Source organism: Balaenoptera acutorostrata, chromosome 4 (genome assembly GCF_949987535.1).
Source record: "Balaenoptera acutorostrata chromosome 4, mBalAcu1.1, whole genome shotgun sequence".
Lineage (NCBI taxonomy): Eukaryota > Metazoa > Chordata > Mammalia > Artiodactyla > Balaenopteridae > Balaenoptera > Balaenoptera acutorostrata.
This window is the reverse complement of record NC_080067.1, coordinates 72,617,977-72,640,684: the sequence shown is the minus strand read 5'-3', so window position 1 is coordinate 72,640,684 and position 22,708 is coordinate 72,617,977. Positions and strand designations below refer to the sequence as shown.

Here is a 22,708-nt window from a genome sequence, read left to right as displayed (position 1 = left end):
AGTGATAGCTAGCAGGTTCCTATCAGTGTCGGGGATCTTGAGGCTGTCTCATTAATTGTGGTTCCTTCATTAGAGGCCTGAATGAGGGTGCACAAGGTGTGGTAAACTGTTCTCCCAACTGACTTACCTCACTCTGGATAAGTCATGATCACTTTCTGAGCCTCTGTTTCTTTTTCTTTTGAGAAAGAAATACAAGTAGCAGAGCTCTAAATTCTCCTATGGATCACCGATGACTGTGTGACCAAAATATAGAGCGTTGACGCACTTCCTGCTTCTTCTCTGCTTAGGCTTTAAGGAAGTGGATTTTGAAAACTACTTTTATTTAAAGCCCTAAACAACCCTGCTCTCTATCACTTCTTTCAATCCCATCCCATGCAAACCCTACTCAGACAGGGAGCCACGTGCCTATTCTTTTCCTTTTCATACAGACAGAACTTTGAATTGGGCCCCATGAAAACAGAAGCAGTGAAAGGGGCTTATGGATATGATATAGGCTTTGGAGTCAGTCCTGGTTCCAGTTCTGGCAACACCACTCACCAGCTGGTTGGAAAAAAGTTACTGAAGCTCACCAGTTCTAGTGTTTCTCACCTGCAAAGTAAAAAGGACAATGACACTTACTTTGTAGATTTCAAGGGGCTGAAATGTGAAAATACATATGGAGGACATAGACGGTGCCTGGCACACATTGCCTGAGTCAGTGCTCAACACCTGTTGTTAATGATGTGATTTGTTAATTTCCTACTATGCTTTACGCATATGTTATTTCTAATAATATCAGTAACGCTTCAAGACAGAAATTATTCAGTGCACTTTACAGAAGAGGAAAAGGAACATGAAAGAAGTTTACTGAGTTTCCCAAGATCACATTTCCAATGACAGAGCAAAGATTCAAATTCAAGTCTGTGCTTTTTGCTCTACTCAATCCTGATTCTGTACTTAGTTAAAAACAGAGTAGCAGGCGTAGCAACCCCCAGCATCACTCAACCTCATCTTTCTCCTTTTGTTTGTTCCCTGTGGCATCTGCCCTGCTCCTTATACCCTTGGCATGGCTCGGGCTGGTTGCCTTGGGATCCATGCAGGGGAGAAAGCTTTGTGGAATGTATTGTTGGAGTCCTACTTATCTTCTGAATGAGTAAAGAATTTCAGGCCCTAGGGAAGAGGCGACTTACCAATCAAATCTCCCCCTCAACAAGTCAAGAAACAATGGAGAGATAATCTATGACAGCAGGTAAAAAGCTCCCTAATGCTCTAAAGTCCGGGAGAGGCCCCTGGAGGGTTTCAAATCTGAATCATTTTGAATAAGAAGGAAGTTGGTTTCAAGTGAACTTTTGGAAAGTTAAGATTCATTGTCAATAAATCTTCCCTACAGTTTCTGTCTGATGTTTCACATTCAGTTAAAACCTTTAATTCTTCCAGGGAAGCTACTAAAACAACAAGCGGTCCATTGGAAGCTTAGTAACTAACCCACTAATGTAGCTTCAGATCCAAGGAACCCCCAAAGGCCAATTCAGCAGGACAAATTCTCAAGCACAGGTCCCCCAGGGCTAATTCAAGGAGAGTTCTTTGGCCAACCCTCTACTAGGAGGGATGAGCCATAAACTAAGGCATCACAGTCAGGAATTTCAAACCTGCAGAGAAGTTACCCACTTACTCAGTTTATTAAGGGTAAATCCTGAATGTGGTGTTGATTGGGGAAAAGAAGAAGGAAAAGGAAAAAAACCTAGTACCAGATCAAGAGAGGTAGTTCAGACTCAAAGAATGCGTTCAACTAACATTACTGAAAATGAGTCTATGCCGGCATTATCATCACCCCTGCTTTGCAAAAGAGGAAAATAATTGTAGACACCCTGAGCAACCCAACCAAGTTCATTATCTAGTAAGTGACAGAAAAGGGATTGGGCTCCCTATCGGCAAGCTCAAGTCCAGGCTTTTTTTCCACTGAGCCTTGTGAACTTGTGAATCTTTTTTTTTTTTTTTTTTCATTTTTATTCTCCATAGGAGTAAATATTATCCAAATAATTACTGTTTTGTATTTCTTCCACACTCCCTGCTCAGCTTAAAAATTATACATATCTTCATGTTACTGCAAGTCTGTTCCCATACACACTTATCTCTGACTTCCTGAAAGATGGTTTTCCGTAATCAGTTGGACTTCCCTGATCTCTCATTCATGTTGGGTCTGCCTCACTTAAATTTCTATTTTATCATTTATTGTGATTTTTAGAAATGTCAAGAGAGGAATTTTCATAGCTTCATCTCCTCATAGAAATAGACAAATTCTTAATTCTGTTTTGACACATATAACCCTTTAGGAGCAATTACTAGAGTCATCTCCCTGTAATACAAGGGCTTTTTTGAAGTACAATACAAGACTAATACTACTACTTATAAATAATATTTACTGAGACTTATTCTGTGCTAGACTCTAAACACTTTTATATACATTTGCTCATTTAATCTTCACACTCACCATCTAAGACAGGTACAATTTATTTTATCTTTTTTACAATCAAAGAAACTGAGTCCTGGAGTAACAACTTACTCTAAGCAGCTAATAAGCTAACAGCAGGAGCTAATGAGTCGTTTTAAACTAGACTTATCTCTAGAGTCGTATTTAATCCACTTTATCATAAGCCATGGAAAGACAATAACCCCATATATCATCTTCCCATTATTCGTAAACCTAGTTCCAATCTCTGATTTCAAACTCTATTGCTCTTTTTAGACACTTGGAAACCGAGATTAACTACGCTTTGTGAAATCACAAATCACAGATTTTCTGATTTGGATGGACCTTGGTAATCTGCCTAACCACAATGTATAACATCACTTCTGTACTATATATATTGACTGTCAAAAAGATTTGGAATGAGTTAATATGACCCAAGCCTTCTTAGGTTCCTGGAATGGAATAATGTGATTATTATCATCACCATAATCATTATCCCTGAAAGACGTAGAGGGTGTAAAAGAACTCACTATCTTAACTTCAAGAAGTGAAGAAGTCAGCTGTGTGTGTCAACTCTTTTCATCAGCGTGCATCAGCATAAAGATGAAAATGGAAGCTTTACCCTGACCACCTCAAGGGGCATAAGACATGTTATTGTGTCATAGCTGCCCAGTCAATAATTCCTAAGAACCTCTGATCCCGAATGGTGATTCCTATCTAACTATATACCCCATACTGGAGTTTCTGCATTTGCAAGTAGAAAATTGCCATGTTATTTATTGGTCCTCACCATGTGGGGCTTCCATTTTTTTAAGTGTAATTTGGAAATAATAATAATGCTTAAGCAGCAACACTGTAGCAAGAACCAAATGAAACAGTGTAGGGGAGCGCCAAACACTGAGCCCACCCCAGAGTAAGGTGTTCAGTAAGCGCTTATTGAAACAGAATCTGTGAAGGATGGTACCATTTTTTTCATAAAGACTATATTACTTAAAATGGAGACATATCAGAAAACCATCCTGCTAGTTTTCGCTCACCACAGTGCTGCTCCTACAGCTGCTGTTTAACAACCTCAATTAGAAAAACCAAAAGAATCATCTTTAGGAGCCTCTGGGCAGGCATTTAACCTCAAGTTATTGCACAACCTGTTGATCCACCTTTTATCAGGTCTCACTCCAGACACTTCAAATGTCCATGCAGATTAAGCTACTAAGTCTTCTGAAAGGTACAAGGGGATTTATCTTCTCAGCACTGCAGTCAGACAAGTGTTCCCTAGTCACCAAACAGCAGCAGCACACATAACTCTTCTGTATCTAAAATCAGATACTGCCTAAACTGGGATGACTTAAAATACATTCCTTTAGTAGCTAGAATCCGAATTGGTAAACATTTGTGTAAGGTATCATAACTCAAGCTTAATTAACCCACTTAACACCAAAATTTTAAATGTGAAGACTAGTTTCTTTTTCCCTTTTTCTCTCAGGCCAAGGAAAGAAATTTAAATTCTTTCTATAATAACAGAGGTGACTTTCAACAAAATCAATGTGTTATGCATAAAGCTATATCAAAATACCTAGATTTATGTTTTTGCAAACTCTAGAATTTTTCATTTATTTAATAATACTTTTTTTAACTCAAAGATCAAATCTATGTTGATTAAGTATAGCTGTGTTCTACTTAGCCAACATTTAGTCATTCTGGAATTTTTACATCATTGCCTTGGAAAAAACAACAGACAAGTGGATAATTAATTGATGGTACTTGCATTCAAACTCAATGTTTTAGAGTCACTGAAATGCAGTCTCCAGCTTTCTTTCCCACCCCAACACAAAATAGGAAGAATATGTCCAAACTTTCAAAAGTGTTTTATATTTGTTGAAGCGAATGCCAAGTCCCTAAGGAAACAAATTTTAAAAAAACAAACTCATAGAAAAAGAGACCAGATTTGTGGTTGCCAGAGTTGGAGGGTAGGGGTGAGGAACCGGGTGAAGGTGGTCAAAAGAAACAAACATCCGATTATAAAGTAAATAAATTCTGGGGATGTAATGTACAACATGATGACTATAGCTAACAATACAGTTTTGCATATTTGAAAGTTGCTAAGAGAGAAGATCTTAAAATTTCTCACCACAAGGAAAAAATGTTTTCTAATTATGTGAGGTGATGAATGTTAACTTATTGTGGTAATCATTTAACAATATATACTTATATCAAATCATTATATTGTACACCTTGAACTTACACAATGTTATATAACAATTATATCTTAATAAAGCTGGAAAAAAGATAATACTAGTATGTAGAGATGAACTCAATAAGTTTGTTAAATAGTCATCTCAGTATCAAATTATAGCTGGTGTTTATCAATGAAATAATAGAGATGTAAAAATAACACCCTTATGGTAAGATTAAAGATGCTTCTGAAGATGACAACCCAAAACCATAAAAAAAAAAAAAATTGAATTATGGCAGAAAGAAAGGGTAAGAAATCTGTGTTCCAGTCCTGGCATTAACAAACTTGACCTTGAGCAGCTCACTTTCTATCTCTGGTCTTGATTTTCACACCCAAACATGAGTGTCTTGGGCAAGATGATCTACTTAAGTGGTTCTAGCTCTGTAGTTCTGCATTTCTGTTAGCCACCCAATTAAAACAAAACTGTGTTGTTTATACAGTAAATAACAATAGAAACCCAAGGTATGATAGCAAGAGAACAAGAGAACATTTGGTGCTGTAGACTCCAGAGGACAGTGATATAGACTCTTAGACTCCTTGAATGGGAGGCTGCTTTCCTTTTACAGATGGGAACCCTGAAGCTTAAACAGAGAAAGGGATCATTTAAAGCAATGGTACTTAACCAGGTGTGATTTTGTCCTCCAGGGAATGTTTGGAAATGTCTGGAGACATTTTTGGCTGTTACAGCTTGGGGAATAGGCATACTATTGGCATCTAGTGGAAGGAGGCCAAGGATGTTGCTAAACATCCTTTAATTCACAGAAGAGCTCCCCACAGCAAAGAACTATCCAGCCCCAAATGGCAATAGTGTGAAGGTTGAGAGACCCAGAGTTCCAACACACAGCTAGTTGCCTTTTCATGTGTCAGAGGTTATATGAAGAAATATACTGTGAATAATTTAAATCACTTTGTATTTTGCTTGTCATGATGGACCAGAGACTGAAAATTCATGACACTGCCAACTCCAGTTAGCTTTCTATTATATAACACACTGGGTTCAAGAGTCTGGTCAAACAAACATTATCAGGACAAACTTCAAACACGTGGAAATGTGTTTCAACTCTAGTTGAAAGCACAAGAGATCATACAGAAGAATTAAATATGCCTCTAAAAATAGTTCTTTAATTATTGGAAACTACATTAATAGAGGGATTCTATAAAAATGGATAATACAACGAGTTGGTCTAGACCTACGCAAAGAAGAATATAATAGAACAGTTAAGGATGCCAGTAACAGTCCTAAGGCCTCATTCCTCACCTCACCCGCCCTTATTCCAGCCAGGTTTGGGTTCCTTCTTGAAGAACTTAGTTCTTGGATTCTGAGGGTATCACCCAAGATCAATTCAAAGAAAGGTGTCTGTAGGAAGTTATATGAGGTGTGGCCTTGGGGAAATCATGGAATGACAATAATTTTCACAGATCCAACGAGACTTCATTGACAGCTGGGTAGACCACAGAATGTTAGAGCTAGAAATAAAGGAGAGATTATTTGTTTTAATGACCCTAATTTTCAGACAAGGAGACAGATGTCCTGAGATGGGGGATGGAAGAGAGTGACTGGTCCAATGACAAGCAACAAGTTATGGCAGAGCTAGAATCCTGTTCTCATGGATAACCTGACCTTCATTAGATGGATGGTAGATGTGCAGATTAAGTTAATAGGTACTCTACCTACTCTACACAGTCTTCGTTGGGTTTTGTATATGTATTTGATTTTACCCACATAGTAGAAAGCATTTGACTTCATTTGACTGAAAGGTTTTCCAGGAGATTGGAAGTCTGAAAAGAAAAACAAGTTTCCCAAGGTCACAGAACTATCAAGTGGCAGAGCCTGAATTTAAAACCCATGCCGTCTCATTCCAAGAGCAAGATATTTAACTGGTTGGGTGACTCATTGTGTCAGGGGGAGTGGCAAGGTAGAGGAAAGAAGACAAGGATTACCATTACCAGATGAAAAAACCAAGGACTTTCCCTGACAAAAATATAAAGACACAATATATGAGTTTAGAAAAAAAACCAGCCTTACCTGTTTTCGATATCCACCGTATTCTCCTTCAATTCCTCGGCCCATAAAGTACCTGATAATATCTCAAGTGGACCATTCAGTATAAATATCACTTTAACAAGGAGATAAACTACTGGCAAGAGTTTTCCAAAAATTCAAGACAGAAACTCTTTCCTATGTATGGCCGTAAGACATTTTTAAAAAACCTTAACTGCCACAAAAAGTGTATGATAATCTAGGACATATTTATCCTTTCTGGGGTCATGACCCTTTTGAAAATCTGATGAAAGTTATCAGTGTTCTCAGAAAAACGCATACATTTGCACACAGTTCTGACACACTTTCACATATGAACAGTCCATGGAATCCCCAGAAGCCCATCAATGGACTTAACATTTTTAGGTAAAGAATTTTTAAGAACAAGTTCTGCCATTAGGTAGATGTATGATCTTGAACAAGTTAAATGTACTTCAGTGTCTCAGTTTCTCCACCTATAAGAAGGAAGATATACATGTTGGCCAATCTATCATTCTATGTCACTGATGGATGCAGCAGAGTACAGTGGAAGGTATTCTAGGAGTCAGGAAAGCCCATTTGCCATTGCAGATGTGTGATTCAAGGAGGTTTATTTTCCCTCTCTGGGGCTTAGTCTCTGTCAATTTTAGAGTGAGGAATTAATACATGATGACCTGGAAGGTACTTTTCAGCTCTAATGTTTTGAGATTCTTAATTCGAGAAGGAGAAATGTGGGGCTGGAAACAGCTTTATCTCTCTAATAAGCATTTTGAGCTAGATTCACCTGCTCTAAACAGAAATCCTGCTGGACCTCTCAAGTCACCACTTATATAGACAAGACATCATGTTTGCTCCTGGCTAGGTCCTAGGGTGTGACAGTTGAGTAGGGTTGCTAGTAGTGGATATCAGTTTTTTGATCACCTCCCTTGCCAAGCTTTGGGGCCATAAACCCCCAGAGGATTGAACCCTATCAGAAGTCATATCTTCATTTGTTAAAGAACACAGTGATAAGGACTCAATTGGGTTTAGTGAGAGAATGGGTCAGGAAATAACTTCAGAACAAGAGGAAACCAAACAGCTGTTTCTTGGACGTAGGGGTGTTATAGCCAATACTTTCAGTGTCAGAAAAGAATGTAAACTCCATCTTCTTAAGCAACCAAGTGTTTGCAATCAAGGAGCCTTCCCCAGGCACAAAAGCATCAGAATAAATCTTTCTTATCTTAGGAAAGATCACACCCTATACTCACACTCACTGGTAACATTTCTAAATATTTGAGACCTGGAGATCTGAAGACTTGAGTTAAATTATATCTCTTTCTAGTTCTCAAGTTACTCATCTCTACAATGGCAGCGGGCAGGAGGGTGGGGGACATGGGGAGGATAGACAAGACTACCTCTAAGGCATTTTACAGTGTATTTCTCTCAAAATGAAAGTATTTCTTTAAACTTAATACCCCCAACCCCCAATTCCTTGTAAGGAACCAGACACTGGATCATATTTTTGGACTTTTTGATATAATCGTTGCTTCACTTTGCTCTAATAAAATTGCAGAGACCACACAGCATTGAAAGTTTCTCTGAAATGAAAAGAAAATAAAGAGCAATAACATACTCTAATACTGATAGATGTCCTTCCAAAGAGCTCTCTAATCATCTGCTCCACAGTATACATGTTCACTCAGTTATTTAACAGACATTTTTTTGGACACCTGCTACATTCCAGAGCATTGTGAATAAGACACCATTTCTACTTTCAACATACTCATGGTAGTGAAGTATCCCATACTCATGGGATAATGGAAATACAATGCTCACAGACCCTCTAATAAAGAGTTTTAGAATTTGAAGGCACCTTAAAGGGCATCTAGTAATCCACACATTTGAAGTTTAATGTTTCTTTATAGTGGCCCTGCCATTGCTTTGTTATCCTGTGGACAACTCAGATCACTGACAGTCTCACTATTTCTTGTAGCAGCCCACTTCATTTTCATGCCTAATTCCAAATTCCTTTGAAATTATAAAAGAAGAGCACAAACTAGGTACCCAGTGTTCAAAGGAAGTAAAGACATCAATGAAGAAAGAGCTGGGAAGGGGCCAGCAAAATTCTGCAGCAGGCTGCCATCCAGGGTAAAAGACAAAGGGACTCCTGACAGAGCTAAGCCCCTTCAAACCTGGCAAGTGCTTTCCCATTTCTTGTCTTGGTTTTCCCCACGCTAGAATGAAGGGGTTGGATTTTGTAAAAGGAAAGCTTTGCATTTACATGAACGTTAGTTTAGGAAGTATCCAAACAGTTCTATTTCATCACAACTAATTCAAACTCAGTGAGCCAGTAAGGGGCCATGGACTTTGAGTGATCTTGCTTCTCCAGACTCTATTAAACCTGACTGAAGACACTTTCCTGACCAATGAATGATGAGGCTTATTTTGCCCAACTGTGTACAGACCTATAGGCTACTTCTCCCTTACCCAGAGAGCAAATTTCCACTCTTTCAGTAGCCCAATCACCATGAAACTTCTCTTTCTAGCACTTAAAAATCCTGAACTCCCCTTTAATAACTTTTCAGTGATTTTTTTTTTCAGTAGCGGTATGCTCCCTTACCTGGAAAGTTAGTGAAATTTGTAACTATTTTTCAGTTCTTGAGTGTTTTTTTGATTTGTTTATTTTCAATCAGGTGGACTCTAAAATCCTACTTAGCTCTAGTGGTCCATGAATCTGTTTCTGAGGGAGCCATAGTGAAAGCCAGCTGCCAATCACTCTCTGAAAGCCGAGATGTGAGGGTTTATGGTCCCAAAGAGTCGAGAACATTCTGCTACACCTCATCTCAGTTTCTTTGCCAGGCATTACCACCCTGCCTCTGAGAGAGTTCCCTTTCCAGTCAGTCTTGTTTAGATTACTTCTTACTCACTCACTCTCTTCCATTCCCAGCTTATGTTGAGGAGAAGAAGCTGCAAATACTGCTTCAAGGGGAAAACTCAGAAATCAGTGCCTGGAGTGGATCTGGACCTGGACACGCAAGCACACATTCCTACTTGACTTATTTTCCTCTCCTGGAAGGACTAGTCACAGCTTTGCACCCTCCCTCCCTGTCCTTCTACCACAAAGATCAAACAGTTTAGAGACTCAATAGTCAAACTCATTTTACAGGGGAAAAATCGTGACTCAGAAATGTGAAGTGCAATGTTCTAGGCTGCAGAGCTATTTGGTACAAGGTCAAGGCTAGAATATGGAGTTTCCAATTCCCAAAACAAGGCTCTTCTCACTGCTCCCTTCTCCTTCTCCCTGTTCATTTGTTTTTTAGCTACTCTCACCTTTTTTGAGGTCATATTGTCTCACGGTGGTTGTTCTTTGAAGAAGAAATATATGACTTCTCATTCACCCCTCAACCCTTTCAAGGTAAAACCACTGGGAAGAGAAAAATGCATTCGATAAGCATTGTTATCACAATTCTAATTCTATAGAAAAAGCAGCTGAGAGAGGAAAAGCTTTCTTTTCCTTCTTTCCTCTTTCCTATCCTTCTCTCTTTCTTCCACTGAACACAAACTTACGGAAGATGAACTATGAACCAGTCCTAGAAATAAGCCCCATGTTGGTTGTTATGTAAGACGTTTATGCTTTTATGAAGCATATAGGAAGCCATGTACTACAAGAGATGTTCAACAAAGGTGCTACAGTTATTCAGAGGAAGAAGACCTTAAAGAAGTGGGCTCTAGAAAACTTCATCTGGTTGGGCCTTAGAGTATAGAAGAAGCCAAGTGAGGAGAACAAAGGCAGGAGAAGTGAAAAGGGAGTAGCACTGAAGACCAAGAAAGAAACTGCTGGAAGTATTCAAAACAAAGTGAGCCAGAGGAAGGAACACATGCAGGGGACAAAAGCAGGGAAGTAAGTGGAAGAAGAGACAAAAAAACAACATCTCCAGTCCATTTGGTGTTTGGTCTTTACAAACATACTTATGCAAGCCCCTAAACATCCTCTTCACGCCCTTTTCTCCTTCCCCACTACCCACCCCCCCACCATGCAATCTCCTGCCCTTTCTGAGGTCTCTTCTGTGCTATGGCAACCTATTCACTGGTTCCTATCTTTGGCTATATTGAAAATAATCTCATAGATTTTTAGGAAAGTCTTATTTTCTCCACATTCTGTTCGGCTCTCCTCATTTCTAGGTTTCTTAGGGCCTATCATACTTATGGTCTTCTTTGTTCTCTTCCTTTTTTCCTCTGTATTTATTTGTTTTATTGTCTTCATTACAGACATAATACGTTAGTACATTCTCACCACGGAAGTTAAAAAAATATAGATTATAGAGTAAGACATGAGAGACTCCAATTAACTCACTACCATTCCTCTCCTCACAGCACATTATTAACTAACAGTTTTCCATTTTTACTTCTACTCTGCATTTCTTTATACTTCCATCTCCTGAGAGTAAATAATTATGTAATGCCTTATGGCTACACAGATTAAGTCTAAACTCCTTAACATTACCCACAAGATGGCATATTTCCTTTCTGTCCTATTCCCATTTCCTGCCGTCAGCCTTGGACAAAATAAACTATCCACAATCTTCAAAATATAGCCATATTCTCACTTTTATGCTGACTTACATGCAGTTCCTGCTTTCTGAAATTCCCTTTTCCACAATTCTGACTTCCTAAAGGGGAATTGGTCGCTCTGTCCATATTACCTTCAAAGCCCCCTGTCTAGCTGTCCACCACAACACTTATAATGTGTAGGGCAATTGTTTGGTTAACTCTCTCTCTTCCCTACAGGATGTTAGGTTTTTGAAGACAGAGTGTATCTTTCTCAGCTTTGTATTCCTGGCACCTAGCAAAGTACCCGGCACATCATAGGCACCAAATAAATGTTGAATTCCTAAATGGAAGATAAAGGATGAAAGAATGTTTGAGGGGCAATATGGCTGTATTGTCTTGAGGTTGTCACATTTCTAGAGGAAGACCATGTCATGCTATGGGTTCTCTTTCACCCACTCACACCCCGTACTGCAGTCAGAATATTTCACCAACTGCTGTCCTGCAGTTGTTGAAACTGCAGATGTCTAGGATGTAATCAAATCTTGTTAGTCCCTAAAACTTTAAATGTAAAACCTTAGTGAACCTATTTTTCATTCTAGGTGACATGTCTGAATTCTGCAGATTTCCTTCTGATGAGAACATTGGGCACTTTAACACTTTGAGAGCAGGTGCTGAGATGTTGCTATTCCAGGTCATGCAAAACAGAGATTCTACAAATTCAGAAGTAGTGAGATGGGGGTACGACTGGCGGGCTACTGCGATGACTTCATGTTCAAGTATAAAGAGGAGACCATGTTCCCAGTGAAGGAACAGAAGATGAAGTCATCATTTTTGGCTGTGTTTGGGAACTGAAGTTGTCCCACTATATGGAGGGATATTCAATATGCTAAATATGATAGGGAATGGAACTGATTCACCAGATGCTAAGGAAGAAATATAGCCCTTCATGTTTCAGAAGTGGCATTTCTCATGGTTCCTACTGTGTCTGCTGCCCTGACATTTTATATTTCAGTGACTGGGTCTTCAAAGAAAGATTTGTCTCTAAAGGAAGCGAATGAGTTGACAATGTGCTATAAATTGTTATCAAAGCATCACACAAATGGTAAGAACTTTACAAGACAGCAAAGGGTAATGGATGCTGCTTCATTCTAGCTCTGTCACTCACTAGCTCGGGCCTTGGGCAACTTATATAATTTCTCATCTGTGAAATGGGCATAATGGTAATACCTATCCTGTGAAGTTGTTAAACTTAAATGAATAGATACATATAAAGCACTTAATACATGGAACGTGGTTATCTATTATAAGTTAGATACTATCATTCTTTTAGGTAATGTCTTTATAATCATTAAGAATTAGAGCTGTGGATTAAGATCAACCTAGGCTTGTATCTCAACTTTACCACTTAATAGCTACATGGACTTGGTAAATTAATTAATTGATAATCCTGAATGTTCTCATCTGTACAATGGAAATGATAAAAGCACCTAAAGGATAAGATTTTTATGAAAATTAAACGAAATAGCATATGGAAGTGCTTGGCATGATTCCCAGTGCTCATTAGTAACATTTATAATACTCTCTATGTATCATTCAGTAACTGAGCCTCCATGGATAAAAAGACCCATCGTCTCTAAGAATCCCAGTCTAGTGTGGGAAGTGGGAGGATGGTCTTGGTGCAGCGGGGTAAGTGGAACCCTCACAGTATGTAGGGAACACCATAAGTTCACAGAGGCAGGACTGATGCCTGTGTTACTTCTGAGTAGGAATTTTCAGAGAACAAGGGCGAAAGGCTTCCTAGGCAAAATCAATTAGCTAAAGCCATAGAGGACATTTCGGTATTGATTTTCTTTGGGTTGTTTTCTGCTATTATAAATAATACTTCAATGAACAACTTTGTACACAGTCTATATCTGTTTATTTCCCCTTATGAGCAATTCCCAGAAATGAAACTGATAGGTCAAATGGTGAACGTTCTTAAGGCTTTGGCAAATATTATCCTATTTTCCCCGATGATGTTGTAGCATCTTTAGCAATATACGAAGGTACCCACTTCCTAAGAACCTCTATGACACCGAGTATTAAATTTAGAAAAGAAAAGAAAAGTGCCAATTTATTCAGCAAAAACGGCAGCTCATTCTTAATTTGCCATTCTTTAGATTCTGGCAAAGTTGAGTGTTTTTCTCAAACACATTGGCCATTTGCAGTTTTCCTTTGAGGAATTACTTACTCATGTCCTTTGCTAATTTTCTTTTGGATTTTCTATTTTGCATTAATGTATAGATATACATGTTAAGAATATCAACACTCTGCCATGTATTGCAATATTTTCCCTAGTTTTCCTTTTAAATTTATATATGGTAGTATTATTTCAATGTAGACAATTAGAATTTTATATAATGAAATCAATTGCTCTTTTCCTTTGTGGTTTCTACCTTTGCTTTTACATTTAGTGAGGTCTTCAAATTCTGATAAACACTCATTTTTGTTGTTTTGGTACATAACTGTTTAATCATTCTATTTCTCTCCCTCACATGAGCACTAATAATCTGATTTATAACACCAAGGAACAGAATCTACTCTTTGGATTTCTATTCTGTTTGATTCATTGTTTGTCTACTCTTGCACTCTTATTTATCATGCAATTTTAGTATTATAATACTGGAATATGTTTTAATATCTGGTAATGGAAATCTGACTTTTTTTTTCCAATTATTTCTTGGCCATTTACTTCTCCAGATCATTTTGTCAAATTCTAACGAAAAAATAAAAATTGCTAGGATTGTGATTGGAATTCCAATGCATTTATACCTTTATTTGGGGAGGAGAACCGACATCTTTACCTTATTGTGTATTTCCATCAAGATACTGCTTTTTCTATTTTTATTCAGGTCTTCAATATTTCTCACTGAAGTTTTGTAGTCTTCCTCATATACATCTGGCACTTTCCTTGTTAAGTCATCTCCAAGTATTTTAATTTTTGCTATTTTTCTAAGTAAGATATTTGCCATTAAAATTTTGACATGATTTTGTTGATACATGGGAAAGCTGTTAAGATTTAAATATTTGAATATTATTTTTTAACCTACCTAATTACAAACTTTAAAATTTATATTAATGGTTTTCAAGTCATGCAAAGTTCTTTTTGGTGAGTGCTGATAGCCATAGAAAAGTTTCTGACTCCATTAGAGAAAGGGAGCTGTGAGAAGACTTACCTATTCTGTTCTTCAGAAGAACTAATTAACAAGCAAGAAGAGCTTTTTGCACAAAAACTTAAATCTCTGAATTCATTCTCTTAAATGGGGCAACACTTAGGAGATCAGAAGACAGACTGAAGTGGCATTGCATCTTCAGGCTGTAATTGGTTTTATTTCCTGTGATGCAGCCCACCCAACCCCGTGGTGGGAGAGGAAGGACACAGCTGTGCCATGGAATCCTTCCATTTAACCTGTTTGAAAGTCAGGATTGATTCAGACAACCAGGAGATGATATGGATACAGACCGTGTAGAGTTGTGGAAAAATCTATGGGTTGAGAATATGGGGAATGTTTCTGATCTCTAAATGAGTTATGTAACCTGGGTCAAATAGCACTGGCAATCTGGACTTTAATAGAATATAAAGTTAGATTACATTCCTGATCTCTACATTTTTTCAAGCTCCCTATGTTTTTATACACTTTTGAATAATGAATTATGGACATAGTAACTTTTCTATACAGTATAACAGTCAAATATTCTAATTTGATAACTGTCCCTTGATGAAAATCTTTCCAGGTGAAAATCTATTAATGCTACTTCCCAGTATTAGTAAACAAAACCTAACCAGGGTTTTCAAACTGGTGTCATAGATGGGTTCTTCAACTTAACATCATTATTACCTCATCTCATCTCTGATTTCAGCCCCAGCTACAGAGGGCAGTTCCATGCCAGTTCAGATCCACCACACATTAATGGAGTCTCAAACTCATTATATGTCTTTGCCTGCTTTCTACTTCAAGGCCTTCTCTGATGCTCCAAGAATATGCTCAGCCTAGAGCAAGCACAGCCTGGTTAAGCTTCAGTTAATGGAGCCTGTGAATAAATAAATACTCTAGCTTTCTGTTCTGTTGGTAGAAAATTCTGGGAGGCATTCTGTATGTTTCTCAGGAGATCATGGTGGAAACAAACCCCCACTGTCCACAGCAGTAACCTTGATAAATCACTTTCTATTGATTCTTCCGTGCTCTGCTTCTTTGTTCTTACTTCCTGGGATCATTACCTAAATAAACTACCAGCCCTCAAATCTTTGTCTCAGTCTCTGCTTTTGATAGAACTTGAATGAAGATACTTGAGGTCGTCTTTCCAAACAACAAAGGCAATTGCATTTTTTGGAGACAGGCAGATTTAGGTGGTGTGGTCCAGGATCCAACGGGTCACAATTAGTAGTCCTGGAACATGTTTTCTCATTTTCTTAGGAAAAGAATCCCTCATTCTTTTATGGTGTCTTTCTTGTCTTCAGAATTTATCAGTAAATACAGAGCTAAAGAAGCCTGGTTTTCTCACCATTATAAAAATAAATCTTCACTCATGAAATCAATCATATATCGTTGACTTTATTCAGAGTTTTGCCTATAATTCCTTTATCACTAAAGTAATAACCATAAGCATCTCGTTTTGTATCTTACTCATAATAATAACAATAAAATTATTTCCATTTGCTGAGCTTCTGTCTAATACAAGTTCTATGCCAATTACCTTATATATTATATTTCTAATTCTTTTAACAACCCATGTGCAAAGTGAATTTTAGTAATAAAACTGAATTTAAGCTAAGTTAAGTATATGCAGGAGTGAAAGAAAGAGCTAGCTGTAGATAACAAAACTGTGGTGATTTTTTTTAAACTTAGGAATGTCAGACTCTAAAACACATGATTAACTTTCATCAATGTTTCAATACAGTTGCCTTGTCCATCTTTTGTTAAATTTATTTCTAAGTATCACTATTTTATGGTTTTATTTTTATACGACTGTAAATAACATTGTTTTCCAATGGTTTATTAGTGGTGTACAGAAATAAAATGGATTTTTTTTGGAATTTATATTATTTGACCTTGATAAATTTACTTATTCATTCTAATATGTTACTTGGTTTTATAAATTCTTTAGGGATTTCTTTATTTTAATTTATATGTTTCTAATCTTTATAATTTTTTTTATTTGTTTGTTTGGATTTACTGTCCTGACTGGAGCCTCTAGAATAATATTGAATACGATTGGCAAGAGCAAACTTTCCTTTTTCTCACTTAAGAGGAAACGATTCAAGTTTCATTAAGTGGAATGCTAGCTGAAAGTTGTTTTGTAGATGCCTGTAAATAAAGGCTTATTGAAACATAGTCACACCCATTCATTTATGTATTATCTATAGAAGCTTTCATACCACAAAAAGAGTTAAGTATTGTAGTTGCAACAGAGACCATATGGACCAGAGACCCTAAAATATTTGCTCTCTGGCTCTTTACAGAAAATCTTCGATGATGTCTGCCCTAGGACATGATCCATACTCTTAAGGCATGGTCTTTCTGATGTCTCAGCTGAATGCTTAGGATATGAACAAGATTTGTCCACTCTGACTGGCTTTAGAGCATCAATGTCTTCCAAAAGTGTGCAACCGTCAGTCTCTCTGTTCTGCTCTCATCTCTTTAGTACTTGCTTCCTTGTAAGCTTCCCATAGTGTCTTCCTGAGCTTGGTAAGCTCAGCTCTTAGCCAGAGAATTGATAGAAGCACCCATGTAATCTCTGGGATCCCCACTCAGCTCAACTCCTCCCTCTCTGGTGCCCTCTCCTACAGATTCCAACTGCTGCAGCAACTCTTAATTCTGATTTCTGCTCTAACTTCAGTTGGACCCCTGAAGTTTGCTTAGGCTTCAGCTCCCTCTGTCACAGTTAAGGAAATTGTTACCTGGTAGAGAGCCAAGACAGTCATGGAACATACTTCGTAAGTTTTCCTTCTTTCAAGAATTGCAGGCTTGCACTATTTGTTGTCCAATATTTAAAAAGAGTTTTCTCATATGTCTTGTCCAATGTTAAAGTGTTATATACGGTCACAAGCATAAGTTCCTCTACTGTCACTTTAAAATACCAAATACATTATTTTTTTTGCAAATGCATATGACTGAATAAACACATGAAAACATTTTATCTTTTAATAGACCTGGAGCCAGTTAGAAGATTATACTCAAGCTATGTTATTAGAGAACTACCCATATAGAATAAACTTGAATTTAGGGTATTACATCATTCTACTCTTCTCCTTAGAAGCTGCAAAGAATTTCTTCAGCTGCCCTCCAGATCCTTGACATCCCACAGGGTAAATCAAATAGTACATTAACCTATATTGTATCATCTATTATTACTTTACTCTGTTTACCTGTTCCAAATCATTTATTAATATTCATCTCTGTCTCTCTTCCTCTAGTTCCCTCTTTTCCTCCCTTCACTGCAGTATTGGAATTCAGACTCTAGGTTTACTTTGAACATTTCCAATTTTATTGTTTTTGGTAGAATATGCAGCATCATGCTTATCATAGAAATTTATTTCTCTATACTCTGTCTCTCCACTTCATAGAAATAATGACCTCCTGTAATCAGTCTTTTCATACTAGTTGGTCTTACTTTTGTATAACACTCCTCGGGGTTTTTTGGGTTATAGTAAAGTGCTTACTTCTTCTTTATTCAGCCAAAATGGACTTTTTCTGTTATAGGGTCACATTTTTCATAGTATAAAATTGGATCACTAGATGTTGTTTCTATAACTATTAGAATTTCCAAGGAACTGAAAAAATGGTGTTTAATTAAGTGCTACTGATCAGTTTATAATTGGATTCATGCTTACTGATAATTTTTTCAATAAGTATGTTACAGCTATAAACAACCTCCAAAAATGAGAAAGGCTTAGTAAATCTTGGAATAACTGGCTTCTGCTGTCACTTTCTTTGCTAAGGAAAATTAGTTTAAGTTGGATATCAGATATTCATCATAGTCATTAGTGGTCATAATTATATAAACATATATTTGGAGTGTTCATATTTTTAAAGGTTTCCTTCTGGTTACATTTCACATAAAGAACCTAGGTTCAAATAACATTTTCATATACTGGAGGCTATAATTAAGTCAAAGTTGTACTTAAAATTAAAAATAAAAAAGACAAGCCTTTAAAATAGAAGTGCTAATAAGACCTTAAGTGAACTTTCCTAACTGTCTCGGCTGTAGAAATTAGCTGACATTTATCTATAAAAAGGGTAATTGGTATATTAGTTAGATTACACTCTGCTGCAAGTAATAGACACCCCAATCAACAGTGGCTTTAAAATAATATATTTTTCACATAACAAGATGTCTGAAGTGTGATTCTAGAATTAATTGATTCAGTGAGTCAATAACATTATCAAGGATTGGAGTTCTTCCCTTCTTCCTGCTTTGCTGCCCTCAACACATTGGCTTATGCCCTTAGACATGTCCCCTCACAGTTTGAAGATGCAATGGCAGCAAGTATCACATTTACCTCATCCTCAAGTTGCTTAGACTCCAACCTATTTGGGATTTTTTACACAGAACATATCAAACTGGGACCTGATCCAGTACCAAAGCAGTTTAATAGGTATAAACACAAGATTATAATACCAGACTAGGCTTGACTTTGTGGCTAGCAGTGGTTGATCAGTATTTGTGATATTCCCCTATTCCCAGTGGCATGCTGATACATGTCTATCAACTGAATCTCTGAGGAAGAATATCCCTGAATTGTAGCATATGCCAATTTCCATAGTGTAAATACGCCCATTGTGGCCAGTTTTAAGCTATAAAAATGATGCCATTGAATGCAGAGTTGAGAAGAGATGGGTAGTAACACACTCTTAAAAGGGAGTAGTTTCACCACACAAATGCAATTAATATAAACCTAAAGAACATAGATAATAGTAAAATGTAGTAAAATAATTAAAAAGTAATGAGTTTTGGGGCTTCCCTGGTGGCGCAGTGGTTGAGACTCTGCCTGCCAATGCAGATGATATGGGTTTGAGCCCTGGTCTGGGAAGATCCCACATGCAGCGGAGCAACTGGGCCCATGAGCCACAATTACTGAGCCTGCGCGTCTGGAGCCTGTGCTCCACAACAAGAGAGGCCGCGATAGTGAGAGGCCCGCGCACGGCGATGAAGAGTGGCCCCCGCTTGCCGCAGCTAGAGAAAGCCCTCGCACAGAAATGAAGACCCAATACAGCCATAAATAAATAAATAAATAAATAAATTTAATACTTGCTACTCTAACTAGCTCCTCTGACATCTCTCTGTATTCACTATAAAAAAAAAAGTAATGGTTTTGATTATTAATTGCCTTTATTTTTAATATTATTTACTTAGTTATAAGTTAATAGGCTTTACTTTTAAATAATGGCTGTGTTTAACAACTGACTTACAAAATTCCTGAAAATTTAATAACCAGCTCTTCTGAACAGGTATGAGCTAGCTCCAGCATGCCACTCTCTCCCCATCAGCCATCTCCTTTCTGCCTTTGTTAAAATTATAACCTTCTACCACATGCACACATAAAAGGGTAAGGATTTTATTAAAATTATACAAAAAAATATTATTATTTCATTCATTATGAAAGTAGATGAAACTTTATTATTATCCAAGGCAGAAAATTGCATTGGCAGGGAACCCCAGTTCGATCCCTGGTCCGGGAAGATCCCACATGCCATGGAGCAACTAAGCCCATGCACCACAACTACTGAGCCTGTGCTCTAGAGCCCACGAGCCACAACTACTGAGCCCGCATGCCACGACTACTGAAGCCTGAACGCCTAGAGCCTGTGCTCCACAACAAGAGAAGCCACCGCAGTGAGAAGCCCGCGCACCTCAATGAAGAGTAGCCCCTGCTTGCCGCAACTAGAGAAAGTCCGCGTGCAGCAATGAAGACCCAACACAACCAAAAATAAATTAATTAATTAAAAAAAAAAAGAAAAGAAAACTGAAAAATGACATCTTGAATAAACTTTAGAGCCAGAAATCTTGAATTCTGAGTCAACATTCCTCAAACTATCTCTGATTCTTGTGTGTTCTGGTCAAGACATATTGCACTGCAAGAACAGGTTTTTCTCAGAAAATAGGGAAGCAATAACAGGTAAAGTGGGAGGTCTCATCTAGTTTTAAACTTTGCCACTGTGATTTAAAAAAAAAATCTTTCTGTATGTCTTTGAGTATAGCTCTTTTGAACTTCCTATTTCCAGCTTACAAAAAAGATGTGAGTAATGAGATAGGCCCTCAATAAATGATTTGTTGAATTTATGTTAAGTAATTTTGCTAGATATTATGCTACTGTTGTTGCTGACATGTATATTATTGTTTTATGTGTCTATTTCCCCCCACCCCAAAACTTTAAGTTTGTTAAGGGCAGATTTTAAGAGAGAGAGACAGGGAAGGTGAAAGAATATACTCTTAGAGGGGCAGTCAGATCTGAATTTGAAGGCCAAATCTGTAGCATACTATCTCTTTAGCCTTGGACAACTAATGTCCAAGTAATGTCTCTTAGTCTCCATGTTGTTAGGTCTTTAAAATGTTTTGAGAATTAAGTGAGCTAAAGCATTTTAGTAGGTATTCAAGAAATGGTATATATATACACCAAATGGTATAATATATATATATATATTTGTTTGTTTGTTTGTTTGTTTTTTCCCCTGTATCCAAAGCATGTAAAATTGTGCTTGGCCCATATTACAAACTTACTGTTTGCTAAATGCATAAGTGAATGAAAGAATGAATGAAATGAAATATTCAAACTATGAATTAGATAGTTAATTCATCTTGCCTAGAACTGGCCCTTACATCCTTTTAGATCTGTAGCTGCTCATCTCTGTGGACTGTGAAGAATAGGGTAGAAGCTTTAAGTTGAGATCTTTTGGTATTTCTGTAAATCCATTCTTCTGAATCTAAATTTCCTCCACTGATGTAACAGGGCTTAAAAGACCTGGATTCTATGGTGCTTGCCAACTCTGAAGTCCTTCCATACTCTATTCTATACTTTTAACTATAATCACTATTGTAAAGAACTCAAATTGTATTTTAAAAATCATTTTGATACCTACTGACATTTGTAAACATAGTCAAGAATACCATCTTCCAGGTTTCCACAGAATGAATGTTCAAGCTACAGAAATCAGCAGGGTCAGAGAGCTTTAGCCATTTTATGAGTAACAGACATGTAGTGATTTGGTCAAAACCATAAATTTACACCCTAGAAAAATGTCCATTTTACAATAGCTCAATCTGCAATTTCAGAGGCCATACAGAAGCCACAGATTAAGGTAAAATCACTCAATTTTACACGGGAAAAAAATGAGCCCCAGAAATCCCTTGGAGGTCAAATTTGGATTCCAACTATATTTCCTCATTTTCAGTACTATTCTCTTTAAACTATATCCTAAATCCACATATGTTTAAAAAACTGAAGTAAAGAACCATCCTAACCCCCCACCCCCAAAAAGACAAGTTGAAATGGAAAGTAAGACATTTGCTTAAAAATAATTCTTTCCTTTTTCTTTCAGTGTCAGAATAAGATAAATAACTTATCTAACAAGTTTGTTTTGTTTTTTAGATTCTACATATAAGTTAAAAACATACAGTATTTGTCTTTATCTTAATATGATACCCTCTAGATCCATCCATGTTGTTGTAAATGGCAACATTTCATTCTTTTTTATGGCTGGGTAATATTACATTGTCTAAGCACACCACATCTTCATCCATTCACTTCTTCATCCATTTGATGTATACTTAGTTTGCTTTCATATTTTGTCTATAGTAAATAATGTTGTAATGAACACTGGGGTTCATATATCTTTTCAAACAAGTGTTTTTATTTTCTTCAGATAAATACCCAATATTGGGATTACTGGATCATATGGTAGTTCTATTTTTAATTTCTTTAGGAAACTGTACTCTTTTTATGTAGTAGTTGTATCAATTTACATTGCCAGCAACAGTGTACCCTCCACATCCTCGCCAACACTTGTTATTTCTTGTCTTTTTGATAACAGTCATTCTGACTGTCATAAGGTGATATTGTTTTTTGTTTTTGATTTGCATTTTCCTGCTGGTTATTGATGAGCATCTTTTCATTGCCCATTGGCCATCTGTATGTCTTCTTTGGAAAAATGTCAATTCAGTTTCTTCTGCCCATTTTTAATTGGATTGTTTTTGGATATTAACCCCTTATCAGACATATCGATTGCAAATATCTGCTCCCATTCAGTAGATTGCCTTTTCATTTTGCTCTTGGTTTCTTTCCCTGTGTATGATGTAGTCCTATTTGTGTATTTTTGGTTTTATTTCCCTTGCCTAAGGAAACAAACCCAAAAGTATATTGCTAAGACCTTTGTCAAACATCTTACTGCCTATGTTTTCTTTTGGGAATTTTATGGTTTCAGATCTTACATTTAAGTCT

The 22,708-nt window shown here is 37.1% G+C and overlaps 1 protein-coding gene across 6 annotated transcripts in view; it reads right to left on the bottom strand.

Moving 5' to 3' along the window:
- The window catches only part of TP63 (tumor protein p63), a 222,300-nt gene that overhangs the window by 171,301 nt on the left and 28,291 nt on the right, over positions 1–22,708 (bottom strand). Inside the window, exon 2 of one of the 6 annotated variants that reach the window (XM_007195220.2) lies at positions 10,012–10,105. The exons of the other annotated variants lie outside the window; for them this stretch is intronic. The gene's annotated coding sequence lies outside the window, so the exon portion shown is untranslated. The remainder of the gene's footprint in view (positions 1–10,011; positions 10,106–22,708) is intronic. 6 annotated transcript variants of the gene reach the window in all.